This window comes from Pagrus pagrus (genome assembly GCF_965226575.1).
Source record: "Pagrus pagrus genome assembly, chromosome: 23".
Lineage (NCBI taxonomy): Eukaryota > Metazoa > Chordata > Actinopteri > Spariformes > Sparidae > Pagrus > Pagrus pagrus.
The window spans coordinates 12,671,287-12,695,320 of record NC_140205.1 but is presented as its reverse complement, the minus strand read 5'-3'; the positions used below and the strand labels follow the sequence as shown (position 1 = coordinate 12,695,320).

At 42.6% G+C, this 24,034-nt stretch overlaps 1 protein-coding gene across 3 annotated transcripts in view; it reads left to right on the top strand.

Annotated features, from left to right (window-relative positions):
* The first annotated feature begins 2,353 nt into the window (after window positions 1–2,353).
* nrcama (neuronal cell adhesion molecule a) overlaps window positions 2,354–24,034 on the top strand; it is a 56,729-nt gene continuing 35,048 nt past the window's right edge. For all 3 annotated transcript variants that reach the window (XM_084345395.1, XM_084345393.1, XM_084345392.1), the window contains exon 1: window positions 2,354–2,550. The gene's annotated coding sequence lies outside the window, so the exon portion shown is untranslated. The remainder of the gene's footprint in view (window positions 2,551–24,034) is intronic.

Genomic DNA, 24,034 nt, shown 5'->3' with positions numbered 1-24,034 from the left:
GGCCTGGATGAGTGTTACATGCGTTTATCATGTGAAGAAACTGTGCATGTACACCCCTTTTTTTCACGCGATGCTGATGACCTGAACGTGCCTTACCACACATGGATAAGCCACGGGAGTAAAAGCCCAGTTACACTTTTTATTTAAAATATGGTGAAAATTTGACTGGTAGAAAAAAGGGAGAGAGAAACAGTGTGGACATTACTGATGGAAAAGGTCTTAATGTGTGTGAGACATGCCTGGGCTGCTCCGCATTGGATTTGAGTGATGGGGTTAGGGGTGTTCACACACACACACAGCTGTCATCTAAGTGCTGGAGTGTAAAATGTGATGTGGATTGGCGGGTCAGTAATGATAATGTAATGTGCGGTGGGCCGTTTGAAACCAGAGCAGCCTGTGTCTGTGTCTGCATGAGCCACCTGGCCTGGGCTGACGGCAGAGAGACACCTGTGTCTGACATGGGCAACATCCAGAACCAGGAGCTTTTTATTATATATGTCATTTTGGGACATTTTGGGACATTTTAAGCCTTTTTTGTAGTGTCAACATCAGAAAGTGGTGCGAGATGTATTCAGATAATTTACTTATAAGCAATATAACTTCATGAAAATACTCTCCTACACATAAAAGTCCTGCATTCAAAACCTTACTCAAGCAAACATAAAAATAAAAGAAATCTGTGGTAAAATCTGTGTTTTTATTATTATATCTGATGTTTTTACTGCTGCATTAATGTGAATGTTACATTTTACTGCTGTGGATGTCTAAGTTTGGGCTGATTTTGCTACTGTTTATACTGTTGGGTAGCTTAATCAACAACATTGCATCAGATGCTATAGGTTTGCATTTTCTCAACACATAAACACAAATTCAAAATCTGAACACGCAAGGCTTTCACTGGACAGGAAGGGTATGAAGAATTGCAATCTGAAAAGAGGCTAGTAACGAGTAAACAAGTAAAAAGTGCAGTATAATATTTGCCTCTGAGATGTAGTGCAGTGCTTGAGTAAATGTACTTAGTTACATTCCACCTCTGCTTAGCTGGACCTGAACCGAAGGACACTGAAGTTCACAGCCGGCACACCAAACTCCGTTAGCCACCAGGGTGCCGAAGAAAAGTGGATGATTCAAGTGTGACAACATTTGTTTCGCTCAGGGCTGGAAGTAACTTATTGCATCTGCTACAATTACTGTAATATAGTCATTTTAAGAGGGCACAGGAACCTCTATGATTGAATGTCTGTTATTGATAATGCATAAAAACATCAACGGTCAATAAGTAACTAATTCTCTGAGTGTTTGAGAAGAATACATTCTCCTTTTACGTAAGTATTATTTTGATACCAGTAGTTTTACTTGTATTTTTTTCAGTAATGTAACTTTACCTTTACTTGAGTACAGATTTTCAGTACTCTGCCCACCACTGGCTTTACCATCGTTCATCATCTGCTTTGAGATCGCCCCAAATGCATTGCAGGCCAAATTGCTAAATTATAACAAATTTCAAATCTGGTAGTCAAATTATACTGAATGTTGGGAGGAAAATATGAAATTATCCGAGAAAATTACACAGGAGGAGAAAACCTGTTCATTGTCATGATAAATATAGGCTGCAGGGAATGTAGACTAAAAGACAGGCCTGTGATTACAACAGACTACAGGCCTACAGGTGACCTTATTTTGTGAATACAGAGAGTTTCCATCAGATACAATGAGGGACGATAACAGCACTCTGCAGTGTTATTGTTCATGCCACACACACGCACACACACACACACACACACACACACACACACACACACACACACACACACACACACTGTCTGTGTGCAGGTCCCTCTGCTGCCGCTCATTAAAACGGGGTCGCTGCAGTTGGATTATTTCCTCTCTCTCTTTCTTTCTGCACCGGATTGGCAGCGACTCGGTGATAGTGTTGGGAAAACAAAGAGGTCTCACTCTGATCATTTCTCCACGCAGCAGAAGTAGCGTCTCGTGGAGATGCATGTCTTTTCAGCGAAATCACGTCTATTTAGCCTACAAGTAGAGACCCTTGTACGTTATTATGTTTATTATTATTATTTTAGAATTCGGCATCATTAATTCAGATCTGTGAAAAGTATCAAAACTTCTATTTATAATGCATTTATTCTGATATATATATGATATATGACTTAAAAGGTATATTTCCACCAAATAAGCTAACACTGATCAACTTTTATACAATGCTGAGATAAACATGACGCCCAAGAGTCGCCCTGGAGTGCGGGTCATGTTTTTCTCCCCGGAGCGTGCCCTCCTCCTCTTGAAAGCGTCGACGATCTTCGCCGCTGCTGGTTTCGCCGGAGCTGGTGAGGAGAGCGGAGGATCCGTGTGGACCACAGCTTACTGCTGCTGCAGCGGCCGAGAAGGGGGGACGGACACACCGGCCGGGCACGGTTCCCTCAGACATACACACACACACACACACATGCACACACAGCTCTCTCTACAGCATCGACACACACTCAGAGGCAGCGGGGAGGACGCAGGAGCCGGTCTGCAGCGGAGACGGTGAGTTTGAACATTTTCCCTTCTTCTGATGGGGAAGATGGGGATTGCATGTTTTTTTTTCCTCCTCCCCTCCTCCCCGCTGTCCTCCTCAGGATCATCCTGAGAATAATGGTGCAGTGGATGTGTGAAGAAGAATTTACAGTCAGCACAGTGATGCAGCTTGACTGGGATGACCAGGTGCGAATAAAACAGCAATATGGAGGCGCAGCTGAGCGATTGTCGTGTTTTTGTGGGTTTTCTTTTTTTTTTTTTTTTTTGTACATGGATTGTGCTGAGCATCAGAGTCAGACAGACCACTGCATGCGCTGCATCTCGAGGAGCAACCAGAGGGAGGGGAAAAACAGCAATGTGTTGATGGGCTGTTGTGCTGAATGGATGGATTCAGCCGCAGCAGCAGCAGCAGCAGCAGCAGGGTCTGGGCTCATTGTTGGTGCTGCCGGCCGGTGCGGACAGGCCCCGCAGCGCTCAGAGGATTATTTGATGTCTGTCAGTGATGCCGCCAGATGTAGAGCTCCTCAAGCTGTCAGCTCAAGTGTTTTGACTCGAGGGGAGGCAAATCCACTCAGGAGGCCTTGTTTTCAGACATGAGAATTAGAGGTAGGGATAAAAAGGCCTCCTGTGCTTTAATTATTGATCAACATTTTTTTTTTTTTTTTTTTTTTTGCATTGAAACATTCATTAAGGATGATTTTTGTGCGGGTTTCCCCCTCAAAATATCGCCCCACTCTCACCAGCTTGGCGTTTTTTCATAGATCTGTCTGCGTGTCTGCAACATGCGGAAGGCAGAAACAGACAAGAAAGGAGTGGGTAACATTCAGGATTCACTTGGCATATGGAGTAGGACATCCGATTGGCTCGCAGTCCATCAGAGAGGATGATTCATCTTTTAGGATGGATTTAAAAATTGTTTGCATTTGCAGTCAATGTTTGTGCTGAAATTGATGTTGAGTTCATCTTATAATCAAAAAAATATCACATTTGATCATAAATTAAACATTTTTGGTTAATTATCAAGCAAAAGTGACAAACTCTTCCATCTCCTCTGGCTTTAGCTTCTGATATGGAGAGTTTTAGTGTGTTCAGACATTTTTGTAGAAAAAATGATGAATCAGTTAAAGGTGCACTGTGTTGTTTTGGGGAAGACATTTTAATCAGAAGAGATCTTCAGTGATTGATTTTGTGTGCCTGAATAAACTGAATAAACAAACCAACCTTAAAGGACATCACAATTTTTTGCTTTGTTTATATGTGGCGGACCCTGCCACCTTTCTAGCTTCAAACAGTGATCTGGGGACCTTTTTTTCCTCTGAGAACAGCTTGTTTATTCACTTATGGAAACTATATATATATTTCTGAGCTTATTATATATTTGATATTGAATTAAATATATTTCTGAGTTTGGATTTCTTCTCCAAAACTACATAGTGCCCCTTTAATAATGAATGCTTGACAATGTAAATAATTGTCAGCTGCTGCCCATGTGAAGCTACAAGGTACAGAGTAAATGGACAGACTGGGTGGTTGTGTTTCATAGGTTGCTACGGTCTTTGTGTCTGTGTGTTTGAGGCAAAATAGGGTCCCACAAGCCCGTCCCCCAAGTGTCCACCATTGGTTTTGTAATAAATCTTTCCATATGACCTCATATTCATCTCTTTTAAAAGCCTTTATTGTTTCCGCGTAGACGTATGCAAGAATTGCCCTGTCAATAAGAACCAGGCCGGTGGTCAGTTCCCACTGGGGCCATGTGTCACTGTGTTTGATTGGTGTTATATAACAGATGCTTACTGTTTGCAGTGTGCAGCAGTATCACACCTGGCTACAAAGTCAGTGTGATGGGAATAAGACTTCCACTATCTGACAATGTGGAGTTATTACATCCCTCAACCATACTTCATGCAAATAAGTCCCTATATTATTGTATTATCACGCGGAAATAACATTGAACACCTCTGCAAGCTTTGCATCCAGTCAGTCAATGTGATCAGTTGCAGTGAGGTGGAAGCTTTCTGTTGTGAAGCAACGCGAGAATGCTAATATCAGCCTGTTAACCTACATTTTGGAAAGTTCCAGTCAGCATTTCACACTGTATTCCTGTATTCAGGAACACAGAGAGAGCGGAGACAAGACACCCTCTGATTTCTATTTTCTGCTCTCTCAGAACTTTCGCTTTTACGCCACGACGACCTCGCCGTGTGAATCAAACCATTAATACAACTCTGGCAAATATCAGAGCCGTCTGTTCCACACACAAGATTCAGTCTGATGGCTGAATTAAGGACCATTGAACCGACACTTGAAAAGACAGCCCAGTCGCCAGAGTAAAACACTGGCAGTTAACGATCCTCCAAACCACGGATCGTTCACATTTGTACGCGTCATAGGCTGAGTACCATATTGACATTTCTACAATACGTGTCATATCACGTTCACGTGACATGTTTATTACCTGACTTTCATATCAGGAGGTGGAGGGGACGGTGGAGGGATTCAGTTTGAAAGCATGACACTACCGGATATTTTAAAGGAGACCTCGAGAGAGTTTCCAGCTGTGTTTGTGACAACAAAGCCTGCTAGTTCTCATCACAACACTTCTCAGTGTTGTAGCAGTGATTAACCTTGATCAGTGTCTTAAACTTTGACACAATTGGGTTTGGAAAGTCATTGTAAAGTCCTTGAATTTGAATCGAGAAGCTGTGGAAACCCAGTGTAAATCAATTTGCATTCCAAAAATAAGACATATACCATATAATGGTGTGGCTTGTCGTGGCAGGCTGTCAGCACTCATCACTATGAGCGAGCTTTCTCCCCCTAAAGACCTGACTTGAGTCCTCCGCGTGACAGCTCTCAGGACACAGGCAGCGGCAGCACTGAGCACATTACTCACGGCAGACGCGGTGTCGTCGTCACTCTCCCGCTCTCCCATTTATCCACGGCCCATTAGACACAAGTCAGGTGGTGGCGCTTATAGCGGGCTTAGGTGCATTCTCATTCTGCCCACTGTCGCCTTAAGTGATGACACTATTGTTTTAAGACGAGGGAAATTCATAATGTTTTCAGTGCGGTACGGAGGATCAGGATTGAGGTCAACTGCTTTTTTATTTCGCTCAGGTGAGATTGAAACTGGGACGATGTAATAGCTTTCAGTCTATTACCTTTTGTTATAGATTGTAACTTTTATGGTGAACTGAATTCATCATCTTTCATTGATCGGTTTAGCTAACTTCCTGTTTGTTTTGCAGTAAGCAATCCTTTCCCTAAACTTAATAAACATGCAGCGGTGATCCCCAGACGTAGCTGCAGGTAGGAGGATCCTGGAGGTGCAATATGTAAGAACTGTCCAATAACTAAATGTAGCTGCCCTTAGCTAGTTAGCTCAGTTAGCCATGCAGCTAGCGGTTCAGACAGGGGAGCTTGGGGGCCAGGGGATTGTTAGTGTTTGTACCGCTAGCACAGGAGCTTTGGACCGGGACAGGATGGGCCGGGGCAAGCTGGTTAGCATGCTAACTAAAGTAGATATCTATTGTTTGTTTTTTTAATGTTTTCAATTAAATTATGTACATATTGCCCCTTTAAATAGAGAAGAACAAAAAAATCATCCCGACAATATTGGCTTATTTTATGGGTTAAATAACTAAGACAATCAAAAGTTTTCAGAAGTATTTCCTGTGGGCGAACCATTCGATTCAGTGGATGAGTTGAGATAGGGTAATGCCCGTCTGGGGGGAAAAAACATCAGCTCATGTGGATGGAATTTGGTTTTGGCTCATACACTGAGGAAATGCCTTGAGAAAAATCTGTTTGCACATCTGTGTTGTCCAGTTGCATAATCTTCTTTTATATTTTGCGTTTCCGTGACATAGCTGTGCTCCAATCAGTCGCTGCACTGCTCAAGGCACCAAGGAAACATTGCTTCTTTTTTTAATCCATCCCCAGAGGTTGCTAAGCTCACTCTCCTCACAAGCAACCGCCGATGAAGTATGCAGGTGCGCGTGTTAATGAAGTCGTAACAGGAGTCATCCTTGCTTTTTGTCTCAGTGTAGATGTATAAACAGATCCTAGCTCAGATCTGTTGGACCACCAGCCAAGTGAATTAGCATCATAGATTTCTTCTGTATGCTTTGGGTTAATAGCATCGGCACCCTGCGGCGATGATGCCGGGTTAGGGGGTGGGAGGGGGTATAAATCCCCCCACACACACCCTTGGCTCACAGCTGGACATGTTTGGGTGGCTGTTTTCATTAAGGCACTAGGACACATCAAATTAGCAGGACTGGCTGAAGATTGATGAATTAGAAAATGGAGAGCAGTTAAAGCCTTGTCTGGAGTGCTGCTGCTGCTGCTGCTGCTGCTGCTGCTGCTGCTGCTGCTGCTGGTGGTAGATTCCTGAGAGAGCAGATGCTGTTGTTCTCCCTGCCTTCCATATAAGACAGATGGTTTTCTGTAGTGTGTGTTTTCCCTCCTTTATTGGAAGATGGTGTTACTGCTGATGAGCTTGCATTACTTGATGATGAAAACAATCTTGAGTCGTAGCTCTACACATTAAAAACAACTTCATCAATAAAAGAGTCATTATTTTAACTATACATTTAAGTTTACTGAGACCCATTAACTTGGAGATGAGAAAAATATTAAAGGGACAGGGGGAAAGAGGAGTGAGGAGGAGAGTATAGAAATAAAGGGGAAAAGGAAGGGAGACAGGAAGAGAGGGAAAGAGGAGAGATCTAAGGAGGACAGGAGAGGAAAGGAATGGAAAAATAGCAGAGGAGAGAAAAGGGGATGAAAGGAAAGGAAAGGAGAGAAAGAGCAGTGAGGCCAGGAGGGAAAAGGAGAGAGGAGGGGAGGAAAAGAGGACAGATAAGAGGAGGAGAGGAAAGGAAATGGAGGGAAAGGGAAGAAAAGGAAAGGATGGACCGAAGAGAGGAGAGGGGAACAGGAGAGATCTGAGGGTGGCATGAAAGGAAAGGAAAGGAAAGGAAAGGAAAGAGGTGAGAGGAGTATAGAATGAAAAGAAAAAGCAGTAGAGGAAAGGAAAGGAACTGGAATGGCAAAGAGAGGAAAGGAGGGAGAGAGTTGTGAGGAAGGGAGGAAAACAAAGAGAGGAGGAGAGGGGAAAGGAAAGACCTGGGGAGGAGAGGAAAGGAAACAGATGGAAAGGAAAGAAAAGGAAAGGAAAGGATAAAAGCCAGCGGAGAGATCAGCAAATGAAGAGACAGGGTGTAAAGGGAGGAGATGAGAGTAAAAAAAGAAAAGCAGGGAAAGAGGAATGAGGGGAGGAAGGAAAGAAGAGAAGAGGAAAAGCACAGTACTGAGGAGAACAATGAGGAGAGGACACGTGGAATGACTAAGAAAAGAGGAAACTGAGGCTGCGGTGAAGAAGAATAGAGAGGAGTGACGCGCTGCTGCGATCGCCAGCTGTGCCGCATCTGAAGTAGAGCGAGAGACTGGAGATTAATAAAAGCAGACGCAGCTGTACTACACACACATGTGCACATACTGTACACTCATATCATACATACATGTACACACATGATACATTAGCTTAAAAGCTCAATAAGTGCACTTTGAGTCACCTCTTTCACCTTTCTGTGTCGCACCAGGCTCAGAGTGTCATGGAGTCTTGCGTGTCGGTCGCAGCTGAGTTGTTTTTTGTGGATCAGGTGGGCAGCAGATGGGAGAGTGGGTGAGAGCAGAGGAGTTGCCAGACTGGTAGTAGCTATCACTTGCAGAGTGTAAAAACATATCAGCATATCTGTCTGAACGGCTGATTTAATTTTATATACTGAGCCATATGCGGGCACATTTGTTGTTTGTTTTTCGCCGCTGTTTCATTCGAGTTCGTGACTGTGATTGTTGACGATCCTAATCATGTTTAATCTATTCATAGCTGAACAAATTCAGATCTTCTCCTATAGTTTCCTTTTACCTTGATGTGTGAGAGGAGGAAACATGATGTCAACTCACGTCAAAAACATATGGTCTTACACATCCTCTTTTTTCAAGGAAACAAAGGAGAAATGTTCAAATCCCAGTGGTGGGAGCTTAATTCACTGTACAGTAGGCTTAAAAATAATATTACCCCCCATCCGCCAGAATCTTTGTCGCAGCTCTAAAATGATTAGCGAGGATTTAGGTCAAAGAAGCCATTAAAGAGCTCCTCTTATCACACCAAACATCCAATTGGTTCGAGGCACTAGCATCACATGATGGGTGTGAACCAACCAGCCCTAACAACGATTATTAAACATGTTTGTACAGGGCATAATTGAATCTGTCAGCTTCGGCTGATTCTTTTAGCTCCTTCTCTCATAGGTAGATATCTTTTTCCTCCCAGCCATGAGGGGCGATTAGTTTGATGGGGGATTTATCTTGGAGTCTTCACACATGATTTGTAGAGTGTGTAATTATGTATTGCTTTTTTAAGGTGTTTCCTTGGCCCGAAGCCGACATTGTTCATACGACACCTACACAGGACACTAATCCTCCCCTTGGCACTGACTGGTGCCATGTCTTATACCTTAGGGTGCATTTATGATGATTCTGGTGACGTCTTTTGACACATTTCACCATGCGTATTGATACATTACATTCATAGGGATTACATACATAAGGACACAACCCAAGAATTGCAAGGATCTTGCAAGTACATCAACATCAAATGTTCTGAACTGCTCCCAACGCTACATTTAGAAACATCAAGAAACAATCGCTATCCATTTTATCCTTTCTGCGGCGGAAGATGTGATGATTTTTTGCTGTCTAGATGTCAAGAGGGAGCTCCTTCCACCATTATGAAGCCAGAACCGCAAACTTGATTTTGTTGAGGGAGTAGCAAGCCGATTGGCAGCAGCAGTGCATTATGCGTGGGCTATCAGAGTCAAGCAGCCAGTGGTAGTCAAAGCAGGATACAGAAGCGTTGTAGTGTAGTGCCAGAGTGGCATCAACACTTTGCTGGTCTACAACAAAGAACAGCTTACGTCAGGGGCTGGGCGTGAGGATATCGTGGCCAAGGGCCAACTAACGGCGGACATTTTTTAAAAAGCAAAGCTAGTGTAGCGTGTTCCTACTTATCCAAGGGAGAATAAACAAAAGATTTTCACTCTGGACATCAAATTGAAGCCACAGTGGTGTGAGGACCGGACATGTTCGGATGCCAATTTAGATATACGAAGGCAGGAGCAGCTCTTGTAAAGAGTCGATGCTAACAGTGACTCTACGGTGGCTCTCATGCCCGTGGAAAAGCGAACCAGTTCTTAAAAGGTTTGCAGGTTGAGCCGAATCAGCACTAGCACCAACTCAGAACCAGCACTTGGTTTGCTTTGTTCGAAAGGGGGTATGGACGAGACAGCAGCCCGGTCTCATCATGGTTGAGCTTCAGGTGGTGTGCAGACAGTCTCTGAGTTAGTCAGTCAGATAGCAGGGATTTGTCTTGCCAGAAAAAGTTGCTCTTAGCAGCATTTGTACATTTATGTCACAAGGTCCTCTGCTGCCATTTAGGGGAACTCCGCGTGGTAAGAACAAACACTTTGAGTGTGGCCACAGTCGTCCAGAGGACACTTTAAATTAAGCATCTGTTTATCATCGATATATGGTGTGGGAAAAGCGGCTCCAGTTCAATTGGAGCCTGGCATGTGTCCTCGATCCTACTCGTCTGACCCCAGAGAGGAGGCTTTTCCGAGGCCAGCCCGCCTTCAGTAAGTGCCCTCTGGTCGAGCTGAAAGAATGTCTTTGTAGAAAAAGATAAACTGTCCAGTGAGCGGATGAGGAGGACGGAGAACAGAAGCGGTTCTCAGTGTGGAAAAAAGTCATCTGTCATTTTAAGATGCGCCTGTTAACTGATAAACCAATTAATGGCGGGCAGATCCTCATGTTCATGGGCCTTGAAGGGATAAAGAGAGTCGTATAACATCTGTCTTATTAAATGGGGGTTTTTTTATTCGAATTTTTGATTTTATTTCAGCTCTGGAATCCACATGCCCACGCTGTGCACTTCAGAGTAACAGAGTAATTGAAACCCACCACAACACACTTCAAATTTGATCAGTAATTTTGAAGCAACTAAAGCATAATGAACTGTATCGAGCTGAAAGAGCGAGGTCTTTCGCTTGTCTCGATATTCTAGAAATAAAAGGGCGGTCAGTCTAACTCTTCTGATCTTATCAGCAACCATTAAACATTTATAAATGATAAATAATTTGTTACAGTTTTGTGTTCTGCGTCACCCTGTGCTATTTCAAATAGTGAACACTTTATTTAAAATCACAATCCTAATGTTTAAGTATAGTATAAACAGTGCTGCTCCAAGGGATCATGATGAGACGTTCAATGGGTTATGTAAATAAATGAAATGTAGTGTACACACAGTTTCTCTCTATGTGTCTTAACATTTACATTCTAAATAAAGGCCAGACTATGACATTGTATAATATACCAGTGTGTATAAAAGGCTCAGAGTACAAACTATATATCTCATATACACTGGAAAGTGTAAATATTAACTTTTTGACCACAAGTGTATTTTTGGCTGTAAAATCTTTCAGTTTATCTGCATCTGTGGCCAGATTTTATTTTTTTAAGCTATTCACAGTAAAGAAGAACCAGCTAACTGACCATATTCACACGGCGGCCATCTTCTTCTGACGTCGCGCTCAGGGTGGGAAGCTGCTAGGCTGCTGTGTTTCAGGTTACAAGTTGTACAAATGTGGGGAATCTTACAAATTGTTTTCATTTCACCACTTCTCTATTGATCAGCGACTGAAAAGATGATGGCTAGTGAAAAATCTGGACTGATATCGGCCATATTTCAAGGTAAAACAACTGATAACCTGTTAACTAACGCTAACGCTAGCATTCAACCACTTCCTAGTTATCAATTACATTCAGTGTGTTTCACTTCCAGGGTTAGATAAACCTGTTCAAGATGTCAGTTGATATTTAAGAATTAATTTACGCCTTTCCTGTTGTATTGTGGAACATTGTCAAACAGCAACGCTAGCTAGGAAGTGGTTGAACGGTAACGTTAGCTGCTGTCTAACGGAAGCTAACAGGTTTTCAAAAATGTTGTTCTACCTTGAAGTACAGCCAGATGTCCCTCCTTATTTTCAGTTGCTGATCAATCAGGAAGCAGTGACATGATAACGATTTTTCTGGGTTTCCTCTATTACAGGACTTGCAACCTGGAACACATCAGTATGACATTCGAGCTTCCCACCCTGACTGTGATGTCAGAGGAAAATGGCCGCTGTGTGAATATGGTCTAACGGGGAAAGCTGAGAAACAGTCGATACAATTTATAGGATTTCGACATTCGCCATTTGGTCAGTATATATTGAAAATGACAGCAAAGATGTCACTTAATGCAGTCCAGGCTGAGGGTACAGTGACTGACTGTAATAATTACTCACTTCCTGTTTGTTCTTGCTCAGCATCATTTGATGCTTTTGGACGTCGTCCCAAAAAAGTCAATGGCGTTTCACATCACTGATAAAGCCACTCCACTCCGTCCTCTCTGTCTCTGTCTCTTTCACCCCTAAAACTACTGAGCTGGCTGGTTTTGGGCCGCCAGATACTCTGCATTGTCCTCTCAGAGCCAGGCTGCTTTACTCACCTTGCCTTTCGGCTCCCTGACGTAATGCTTGTGTAGCAGTCTAGTTGGACGTGAGATATGAGTCGAACACACTTCAGTTGAGGACGTAGATACAGTATGTCAGTAGCACTCTCTGAGGCTGATGCTGATCAAAAGGAGGAACAGATTGTGGCCACTTTCTACTAAATTAGCTACTGTCTTTGCTCTCACGGTTGTTTTTTTTGTTGGACAGAGATAACCTTCATGTCCCCTCTCTGATTGCTAAGATACACGGTGCTGATACTCACACAGCTAGATTGAAATCAGACACACTACTGCACAAAGGTAGTGCATTTACAGAGATGTAGTGCCAAAGACGATGTATATTCTCTTAAAAAAAAGCTGAGGTGGTCATCTTTTTATTCAAACTACAAAATGAACATAGCTTTGTCTTTGCTGTTGTCCCATAAACATACACAGAATGTTGTATTAAAGTTGGACATATGTTGAACTATTATCTCTAGATCAGATAAACTGATTATCACCAGGAAGCTGCAATTAATTTGGTAATTTGTGATGCAAAATTAACTGTCTCTCTATTGGAGGATATTCTGCTTAACCTTTTTTGAGTAAAAGAACAGTTTCCTCACAGCTTCCTTCATTACTGCATAGATAATTAACTGTTTTAATGACTTGGCTGTGGGCCAGTACCAATGGTTTTGTTTTACAGATGAATGTCTGTGATGTCTTTTTTCCCTCCTTCTTGTGGAAGGGCTTGACAAGGGGTGAAATTGTCTGTAGGCTTTTAACACACATCATGATAATATTCTAAGTAGGTTACATTTAAAAATATACATCTTGTAAGCTACAGTAATGTATTTATGGCTACTTGGGCACAGGGCAACAAACTGTAAACACAACAATGATATAAGAAGTTGGCAGACAAGTTAGCTAACAATGGCTTATTTACTGTACACATCCGATACCATCCGATGTCCAATATTCATTGTCATAACTCATTACTTTTAGCTTTGTTTTGGTTTTCACCAACCACTGATGAAAATAGTTGGCTCTATAGCCGCTAAATGCTCTATGCTAGCTCCGAAAAGTACACTGATGAGAGCTGTGTGAGTGGATCTAAGCAGTGAAGATGTGGGCTGTTAAACCAAAACAATGAGCTAAATATGCTAACCATAGACAATATAATTAGTAGACAGAGCTTTGGAAAAGTGAAACCAACACAGAAAATCCTTAAACCTGTATTCTTTGATGGCCAGCAGGGGCTGACACCACTGGTCGCAAAAAGAAGTCAGATTGCATATAAGCTTATGAGAAAATGACCCTACTTCTGGATTGATTTGTTACCTCAGTAAACATAATACTTATAAGTTAATGCTCATATTTGCTAATTTCAAGTCTTTTTCAATACAGAGTGATGTTAATTTTGTAAATGATGGTCCTCAGATGCCACAAACACAATCTTGTTGTCCCATAACAATGATCAAATATGACATTTCGACGCATTGACATACTTTAAATTGCAATAACGTCCATGCCTGGGAGGGCTGCACACGGCTCTGCACCATGTCTGTTTGCTCAGCTTTTTCTTTTTTTCCCCAGTGTCCTCCCAGTATTTTCCCACCACATGCACACTGCTGGTATTATTGACCCTCAGCCCACTCCTCTCTCCTCCACTCTCTGCTCTGATCCATGACTCACAAAGCCCATTTAACCTTTACCCAGCAAAATGCAAGCCAGCGCTGGGTTGCTACCTGCTGGAGGCAGTCCACGTTTGTCTCCATGACACACCTCTTTTAAACCCTAAAATAGTTTTGTTTGGTAGTATATGCCCATGAAAAAAAACTGGGGTATTGATGTCTGCGGTGTATCAGTGTGGCCTTTCTAAAGCACAGGAAACCACTTCACTTTGTTACATATTCAGTCAAGCCAGTCATCCGTTACAGCTATGTGATATATTACCTGCAAGATATTCACTCGACAAAAGGCCCATTAATAAGTGGAAGAGAAGCTACTTTTCTGAAATGGGTATCACATGCTTTTCCCACGGTGGTATCCTCCGTGCGCACACTCATAACCAGGTAACAAACACTATCAGGTGTCGAGGCAGTGTCTCGTAACTGCTGGATCACATGAACCATCGCCTGTTTGGTCGGGGATGGTACAGTTAATACTGTTATTCTCTCCAGTGTTGTCCTACACTTGTACGTGTGTGTGTGACATCCTTAAATAACTGTTGTCCATCTGTTAATCTGTCTGTGATTTATTTTATGATATTTGACTGGTGTTAAATATAGAAAGGCTTTGATGCAGTTCTGATGCATTTTATGGCTGCGATCCATACATCAATCTTTATCCTCCTCTCCTCAGGGATGGATGATTGCAGCCAGGGATTACCTGTCTGATGTTTCTGCCTTACGCTGGACTGTAAATCAAAGAGAATATAACATGAAACACACGTCTTTGTGCCCGGGAAGTTGATGACAATGTAGACCCCAATTCACTTCATAAATGTTGTAGCAGTGACCGGCCTGCGCTCAAAAAATGTATGATGAATTTTATGCATGAAATAATTTCATGGAGAAAGAGCTAGGAGCAGGTTCCAGTTTGACATAGATAAAATCACAAATTTTTTATTTTCAGGTTCCAGCTTCTAAAATATGATTTTTTTACTGGTTTTCTTAACCATATATAATATTCAATCAAATATTTTGGGTTGTTGACTGTTAGTCGGACAAAATTAAAAATATAAATAAGCCAGCTTGGGCTTTTATTTTACTTTCCGGTGTTATATAGACCAAATGATTCATGAATTGAAGTGGCCAAAAGTCTAAAGGTGTAAAACACCTAGTAGCCTGGCTAGCTGCATGGCTAACTAAGCTAATAAGCTAACAATAGCCACAGTCATGATGTATAAACAGAATACAGTCAGCAGCTGTTAGCAGTTACTCTACAGTACAGTACAGATGGCCAGTTTTTACATATTGCACCTCAGCAGCCATATTTTTACGCTGCCGAGTGTCTTTCTAATGGCCTAATTCCTATTTCTGCACAATATTTGACCATTTTCGTCTTGCCACGTGACGGTGTTTGAAAGTGGATGCAGTAGGAATTCAGGCAGCCACAGACATTGACTTAAGATCTTAAATTTACTCAAAAAAACAGCAACTTTGAGCTGACAGGGTCCCTCTAGCTATGAGAGATGATTTGTGCTTGAATAATTGATATCCTCACATATAAACGCAAAAAAAATATGTCTCTTATCTTTGGGCTTAGAAGCACTGCAACTGCTTTGGTGTATCAAAGCCAGGCCACAAAAATACTATACTGAGTGATGAATTATTGAGTGCCTCGCCCTTCTTGTCACTTGCACTCACAATCCTCCATGTAGCAGGGTCGAATTTGGGATGATTGGGGATGTGCTGTCCCTGTTCTGTCTGCGAAGTGGGAGTGCGATACGGTCTCGCAATCAGGCTCAGGATTTGTTTTTGTTTTTTTGAACTTTCCTTTTATGAGATTTTGAAATTCACCCGCTTTTCTCACCCCTGATCCAAACCGGAGCATTCACATTAACACACTGATTGATAGTGTGTATCAAGTGTAACTAATCCATAAGTGTCAGCACATGAGGTTGTATTGACACCCGGATTATTGATCCCGGGATTAGGGGCTGGGGACCCCGAGGGCATCGGGAGGAGCGCTTGTTTTTAGACAGCTGTGTGATCCTTCACAAGCTCATTAACGCAGTACGGAGTGGAGTCGAGTGGGTTAACTCGGTTTATCGTGTTTAGCCAAAATCCCGGCAGTCAGATGGACATTTTGTAAGACAGAACCTCCTTTAGCCAGAAGAAGGGGAAGTCAGTTCTCACCACAGCCAAATTATTTTCATGGGTCATGTTTTAATGTGCAAGAGACAGAGAGCTGCTGTCCTGCTCAATACCTCCTTTCTTTTATTGCTGAATACGAACCCTCAAAGTATATTTTTGGCAAAGCATAATTGTATAAACTGCAAACTAAATTTACCAATAAAGATTTAGTTAAAATAAAAGCTCCATCGAGGTCATAATATAAATTTTCCTCAAACGAGGCTCGTAAACACAATAGCGGGTGCATTTGCACGGATGGAGATGTGAACTGTCCCAATGTAAACCCCGGGCTGGCCACTGTGCTGCGAGGTACACTCATTAGCTCCGACAGCATCTGTTTTTAGAGTACCAAAGTGCTGACTGGGGTCTTTGTATAGAGATAGCAGCAGCCTCTCTTTTATAGCTGGGTCTGTGCTGTCTGGCCTGCCACGAGCTCAGCACCACTGGCCAACAAGGCTGTTCAGCCCCGTGGGCAGCAGTGAATAGCGTGTGTGTGTGTGTGCAATGAGAGATTGAGTGATAGCAAACTGCTAGGGTCTGCTGCTTTGATCGGTCCACCACAGAGCCTGACTTAATGTGTGTGTGAATGAGAAGTTTTCCTCACGGTTTTATCGATCTCAGCTCAAATTTTTGCTGCCGGCGGTCATTTAGGCTTGAACAAGGTGATATATAAGACACACTTTCCTGGAAGGTCGAGGCCTGGCTAAACAGGAAAAATAAAGTTTGTTCTGTATCTGTCTGCTCATCAGATCATCCATGTTGGATATTAGCTTTGTGCTAGCAAATGTTGGTATAGCTAGAGGAAGATGAACCAGTGACTTTAAGAGCTTTTAGCTATTAAGTTGATGTGGTGAACATGCTAGCAAAAGATTGCCAGCAGATTCGGAGCAACATTAGCAGTAATTGGGAGTTATAGGGTGTGACGAATGTAAGTCCTTTTAGCTCTGTTTTTAGTCTCCACCAACTCCTGAGGGAAATATCTGGCTTGTTTTTGCTTCTAAATGCTACGCTATGTTTACCAGTTAGCTGGTTGCTAGCTTTGTCTCCTGTTTAGAAGGCCCCACAGGGAAGGTAGAGTACAATGGGTTTAGCTGCTTGCTGGCCGAAATTGGCGCTGATGAAAGCTGTGATACTGAACCAAAACGTATGATTTAGGGGCAGTAAAACCAAAACAATGAGCTGAAAGATGCTAATACGCTCTAGGTTACAATTCTGTGTGGGTTCATCACTGTCAGTGACCCCTTTCACATAGATGTTGTCATTTGGTCAATTGTTATACCAACTAATATACAAGCTTCAAAGTATGGGCTTTAGTCCATGACTGTAGCTGCCATTAGCTTGTTAGCTCAGTTAGCCGTCCAGCCTTCCGCAAGTGTTGCCTCTTGAGGTACAAAGTGATATTAGGCTAGGACAGACCAGGGATGGCTGGTTAGCATGCTAACATCATTAGAAATCTCTGCAATCCAAAATAGAAATCATTGAAATAATATCAAAACTGTTATTTCTTATTCTGTTGATACTTTCAGTTGATCGTTAAGGTTTAAAACTAACATTCTTACAAGTTGCACCTTTCAAATCAAAATGTTTGAGAGGATAGTTGACCGTGACTGAAGACATTGTGTTGATGTGATTTAAGAGGCCTGAAAAGACAAGGTGAAGATAATGTTCTGGAGTCTCCTCTCCAGGGATAGAGAGAAGGGAAGAGGTGTTGATTAAAGTAATTTAAAGAATGGTCAGAGATTGGCAGGTTTGAAAGAAACAGCACTTCAGGTATTGATTTCTTCTGCTCCAAAAGCCATACAACACTATCAAAGGATAGTTACAGTCACTCCGGCTCAGTTCGAAGATTGGTGTCAAATAATGAGGTTATCGGGACACACACACAGAGAGTCTTTTCTCAATGGATTGTCTTCTCTGGTGTCGCAGATGTATCAAATTAGCAGAAGAGTAGACATTTTTATCCATCTGGTTTTAATAGCAAGAGTGTTATATTTGCATATTGTGAACCTGTGACTCTTTTAGGCCTTTCAGACTGGTGTGGCTGGTGCCGTGGTTCGTTTTGTTCCCTGGATTTGACTGCAGGTCAGTGTTGTTTCATCGTGAATTTGGTTAATGAAAATCAGCACAAAGATTGGAAGCAAATAAAGTAGGTTTGTGTGTCTGTGGGCTTCTCGTGTATGGATGAGGGGTTTGCAGCATATAGATGCACGTATGTCCGATTCATGCTACAGTGATCCTGCACGCCACAGCTAGGAAGCAACAACATCACCGCGTTACTGGACCATGACGGCATCCAAATAGGTCCAACCTGCAAGCTGTTTCATTTAGCTGCTGAAGTGAGGTCATGAATCACGGCTGTCACGTAATTCAGAATGGCTCCAGGATCATTTGCACGTGGCCTCTGTTGCTTTTTAGGGCTTCTTTTGTGAGCAAAACAAATGTAGCCGCATTGGAAAAAGTCGAGAGCTACGTAGGCGAAAGCCAATGCGATGGGCTACTGAGTGTTTATCTGACCTCAAGTGCCGTAAACAAATACAGCACTTGAAAATGCAAAAGCAAAGCACACTCATTCATGTAACACGGGAGCCCCGGCCCCAGCGCTTAATGCTGCTGTTTAGAGCTCTGTTTTGTCTGCCGGTTGCCCCAAGTCCTTTTTCTGAAGCGGACTGCTAATGTCAAGTCCAACCAGCCGAGAGACGCGTGTGTTTTAAGAGCGTTCACATTCAATCTAGTGGAGCTGCTGAGTGGCGCTGTAATTAGTCTCTTTGCGTTAGCCGTGCACATGCACAGACACACAGATCATCACATCTCACTCCAATCATGCAGGCTACATATAAACATATCAGAATTCTCACTGGTGCCTGATGGTGCCAGAACTGTTCATGATGTCCCATCTGAAATGTTGAGAGTGTGTTTTTTGTTAACAATGATACTGTCATTGCAGCTATTGTAAACTCATCTCCTACAATGGAAATGGTAGGGGAGGAAATGAAATTGGAGCCAGGAATATGTTCACTGTCATCTTCTTTCTTGTTACAATTGTTGTGATACAACAACTGTCATACTGTCATAGAAAGAGGATCTCGCAATGGTGTCGAGCAGTGGTCTCTCACTTGGTAGGCCTCTACTAGGTTGCCATAAACAAGCATGAAAAATGTCCCGCAGCTCCTTAATTTTATTATGCATTACATGTACAAATTTATCCATGATTTGCGGTTATGTACAATGCCAACATTTCATTCTGGTCACTGGGCTGCTACTTTGGCTGTATTTAGGTACAGTGATATTTTGAGCTAAAGGCTAACCCCAGCATGCTAGCATGCTCACAGTGATCATGGTATCATGCTGATTAGAAGGCATAATGTTTAGCATGTTCACCCTTTAATTTAGTGTGATAGCATGCTAACATGTCCACTTATACTGTCCAAGTATAGTTAGCATAATCAGATACTAGGAAAAGACTTGAATTACAAAGAAAAGAGGGAACCTGTCTATTAGATATAACAGTATCCACTAAAAACTGAGGTTTTGGCTTAAAAAGGCTCCTCTGAACCATGTGACCAGAAGGCCAGTTCTCTAATCCGTCCATGTAGAGTGGTCATACTGCATGTGAAAAATCAGGCCACTAATCACAAATGGCTAGGTTTCACCTTGAGGTAATCTGTGTGAAGGTGCAATCAGGCTGATGGTCAGAGCATCCCTCTAAGCTCCACCAAAGTCCTGAGTTGGTACGGACATGAAATACGGTGTTTGATGTTTACGCTGGCGGGACATTTCCAGATCCATACCCACATGTACATACGCAAAGAAACCCTGAGGGAGGCATGTTGAAAATAGTAAGCAAGATGAAATACCAGTCCATATACTAGAGCTCCTTGATATTTTCCAAAAATAGCGAAATCGGTCATGTCATCTCCTGCCATCGCTCATCTCCAGTTCTGATCTTCCTTCAAAGTCTCTCGTGTCTCACGATCGCTGCAGGATATACCAATTACACAGCTGCTCGGCGCTTTGTTTGTGCAATATGAGACTAGCAGAGCAGTTAGACGTGTTCGAGCTACAATCTGGCAGCGCTGTCTGTGTGTGCTGGCTTTGTTGATCCTTTTAAAAAAAAAAAAAGTGATATCCCATTTACAGTAAGCTCACTTGGTTACAGCTACACTGCCAAACAGAATGTAGCGAGTGTAATATCTACCCTTCACTGTCACAGTAAGTCATTGTTATTGTGTGCGTGTGTGTGCGTGTGTGTGTGTGTGTGTGTGTGTGTGTGCGCAGCCTTTGTGTTAGCTGCTTCATCTCAGCTTTAAGCCTGAGATTTTTTTGTGAGGAGTCCTAAATTAATGAGATCACACAGAGAAATCCCTCTCCACTGGTGTTTCTAATATTAGGAGGCCTCAATCCTCTCTTCTTCATCTTCTTCTTCTTCTTCTTCTGTCGTTCTGTGTGGTAGGTGGAAGATACGCAGTCAATATTAGACGTCTCCCAGGCGTCCTATAGGTCTGTTTGCCCTCCCTTGTCCACACACTCTCATTTCCACTTTCTCATTGCCCTATCTCCATCTTTGTCTTTCCCTCGCCTCCCCTTTGTGTTCTTCCTTTAGATAAGATGGTCTCTAGGGGGGCTGCTTGGCTGCATGGGCGTCTTTTTCTCAACGCGTCTCTTGACATGTCACGTCACCGATGGCCAGGCTTTGCTCGGTTGAGCACTCTGGACGTTATTCTGCTTGACTCTCTCCACGGCTTCTCAGAACTTGATGAATCTTGCTTCTTCAGCGACGTCGGCCAACGTCAGGTCTTTACGAGGGAGAGAGCGTTTCATGCGGAAAAAGCACAAAATGATATTAATAGGACCCAGCCAGCTTGTCTTTAGATTTACTTCTCACATCTGTGTCTGAGAGAACCTGACTTGTTGTGCAATGCCCCAGAGGCCAAACACTGATGTGTGTTGCTGTTTCATTATGATGGATAAATTAGCATCCAGTGTGCTGTTTTCATTAACCCTTTAAACCCTTTTTTGTCAGGCTTCATATCCTCCTTTGATTATGCCATTAACAACGACACGGTGGACTCCTAAAAGGCTCAGTCCCATAGTTTTTAAGAAAAGCTTTGTCAAGTCGGTCTCAAAATATTACCCACATGCCCTTCTGTACTCTGACATGGTAATTAGAGGCTGTAATCATTCTTTCTCTCAGACTGGCTGTTAAGAGATCACTTAAAAATGTGACTGCAGTATAAATAATGAGGGGCAAAGTCGACAGTCGGCTTTTTCATGCAAAAATGGCAATATGAGGTCTGAGTCACTCAGATCAAGTGAGGAGTTACAGTCTTTTTAATACTAAGTCCCCTTTTTTGTTCAACAGTGTTTTACTGCCTTGTAGTTTAGAGGATAGTAGCACTAAGAACACATTTTATACTACAGAAACTGAAGCAGCCAGATAGAATAAAATCAATTCGCCATCACTGTGCACCATCAGTGCTTCGTTGCATGGGCCTGTGCTCTGTGGAGAACGTCACACTGAATGTCTTTGTTGTATGCACAGGAGTGTGTGTTAGATGAGATTTTCAAATCCCCACAGTATAGCCTTGGGAGGCATCCCCCTGCACAGCCTGCAGACATCCTGCATTAACATAGAAATCAAACTCAGGCAGGCCTCTCTCTCACTGTGACTGATTTAATGGACCCGAGCGTCATATAGAGAGATATTTCATCTGCACTGATGTTGGTCAAACTACCCGTCTTCTTCAGTCAGCTTACAAATCATCTTTTTCTACTGTCTGTTCCTTCTTCTGATCCTCTGCTGTCCATCCCCGCCATTCTCCTGTTTCACTCTCGCTTTCAATACACTCCCTCTGCTGGGGCTGTAAAACAAGTCTGATGATTGGATCCACTCCCTAGAGAGCTACCTGGAAACTTGTACAATATGCTCCCCTTCAGTTGCAGAAAGCTTAGAGGATCAGCAGCAGAGGAATGCTACTTCCTACTGTTCCCTAAATCTTGATGTATCTTTCTTGCTCTTACCGTCTCTTTGTGCATGTGTGACATTCTTGATGACTCCATTGTGTGTCGAGTGGGAACGGCGGGGATGGGAGAACTGTCCCTTTAACCTCTGGAGGGAAGAAAAAAACTTCTAGGAGGCAGTAAATCTCTCTGATTAAACCCAGCTCTCTCTGTGTGGGGCTGGACTGTGTGCGTTGTCCGTCATTGGAAGGATGCTCGCAGACTGTTAAAATTAAAAAACCTTCGAATAGCCATGGTAACCACCTCCCCCTCTCTGTCTGTGTCCAACACACACACAGACATATACAAACATTTAAGAGGGAATGTCTCGGTTTGAAGTTCAGAAGCAGCTTTAAAGACCATCCTAACACAGGGCTGTGGCATTTTTCAATCTAGCCTTACCTCTGGAAAGATTGTGCTATTTTACACTATTTTTGCCATTCATATGGACACCCTGAAGTGTTTTCAGAAAACACATCCCCCGTGACTCATATATAATTTATAACCATTCCTAAAATAACATGAGCATTGCTGTGTATCAACAGGCATACCAGATCTGACATGTACCATCGCAGTTTGGTTATGTTTGACTAAAAAAAGACCTGGTTGAGGCACTGAAATGTGGCTAGGTTTAGGAAAAGATTGTAGTTTTGGTTTTATAATAAGTTTGTCAAATATGTAACTGAAGTTATGTATGTTTAGTAAGGTTTGGTTAGGTTTAGGGAACAAACTACTATGTATGTAAAGTTAGGTTTGGTTAAGTTAAGGGAACAAACTACTACGTATATTTAGCTAGGTTTGTTTATTAACCTAAGTATGAGTCATAATAGGCTGCTTGTACAGTCGACCTATATAGTAGTTTTTCTGATGAGGGCAGGCTTATTTCAAAATCCACTAAAGAGGGTGAAAACCTCGAAGTGTACCAATGTAAGAGGATAATGGAAGACTGGTAAGTGCTATTAAACACCACAAACATTTCCAAGGACTTTATGTAACTGCATGTCTATCCCCCAAAAGGTTCCTTCTCCTGAGGTACATACCTTTCAGTTGGCCAGGAACTATTGAGGTAGAATCTGAAGTAGTTAATATTACCAAAGCACAAACAAAAACTGCAGCAGTTTGCAAAAAACTGTGCTCATGCGGGTGCTCATTAATGTCTCAATAATGTGCTTTTGCTTATTCAGAGTTATTGAGATTTCCTGGAAATGCAAAAGCAATTTAAATGTCTATGAGCCAGGGGATTTCAAAAACAGCCGTGTGGAACATTGTATCTATGCAACACAATGACATGGTCACTAAACCCAACCTGGCAACCATCTTAATTAGGTCATTTGTCATTTTCTGTGACTATAGGTACATGTGGACAGATGTACATGGACGCAGAACACACACACACACATACACACAGGGAGAGTAATAAATAACCCCCAAGGCCTACACCAAAATCCATCACACAGATGGTGTGTCTGATGAACAGACAACCTTCAGGCTCCAGACAAACAGACGCTGGTCCAGGTGCCACTGCTTCCATCACTGACTACCAAGTCACTGTTAAACATGTCTTGCAATCGTGATGTGTTTTTCATTGGCAATTTGAAGTCTGTGCCCAAACTTTTCCCTCTTACTTTGAAAACCAAACAATGCGTTGCAAAGGCCTTCAACATCCTTCCTGCGTTGATGAGCTATGTTTGGTAGAAGAAACATTTCGCACGAGTGTTGCTTGTGTGCTTTCTGCTGTTTGCTCTGGCCGGCTCCATGGCAACTGGTGTCGGAAATCAAATGTGAGAGAGAGAGAAAGTCAGACTTCATTAATGGCGTGCCAGGCACTGGTCCTGAAGCGGTGCAGATTATTCTACACTGTGGTCCTCCGTGGGAAAGAACGGGCAGAGAAATGTAGAGTTACAAGTCTCCAAACCTCAGAATGGACAACATGATTTATAAGACAGGGTTCATATTTTATTTTGAAAGGACGTTAAACACTGTAGCTTTGGTCACAAGGTGATCACAAGCAGAATGGTTCTGATGATGCAGTGGGACGACA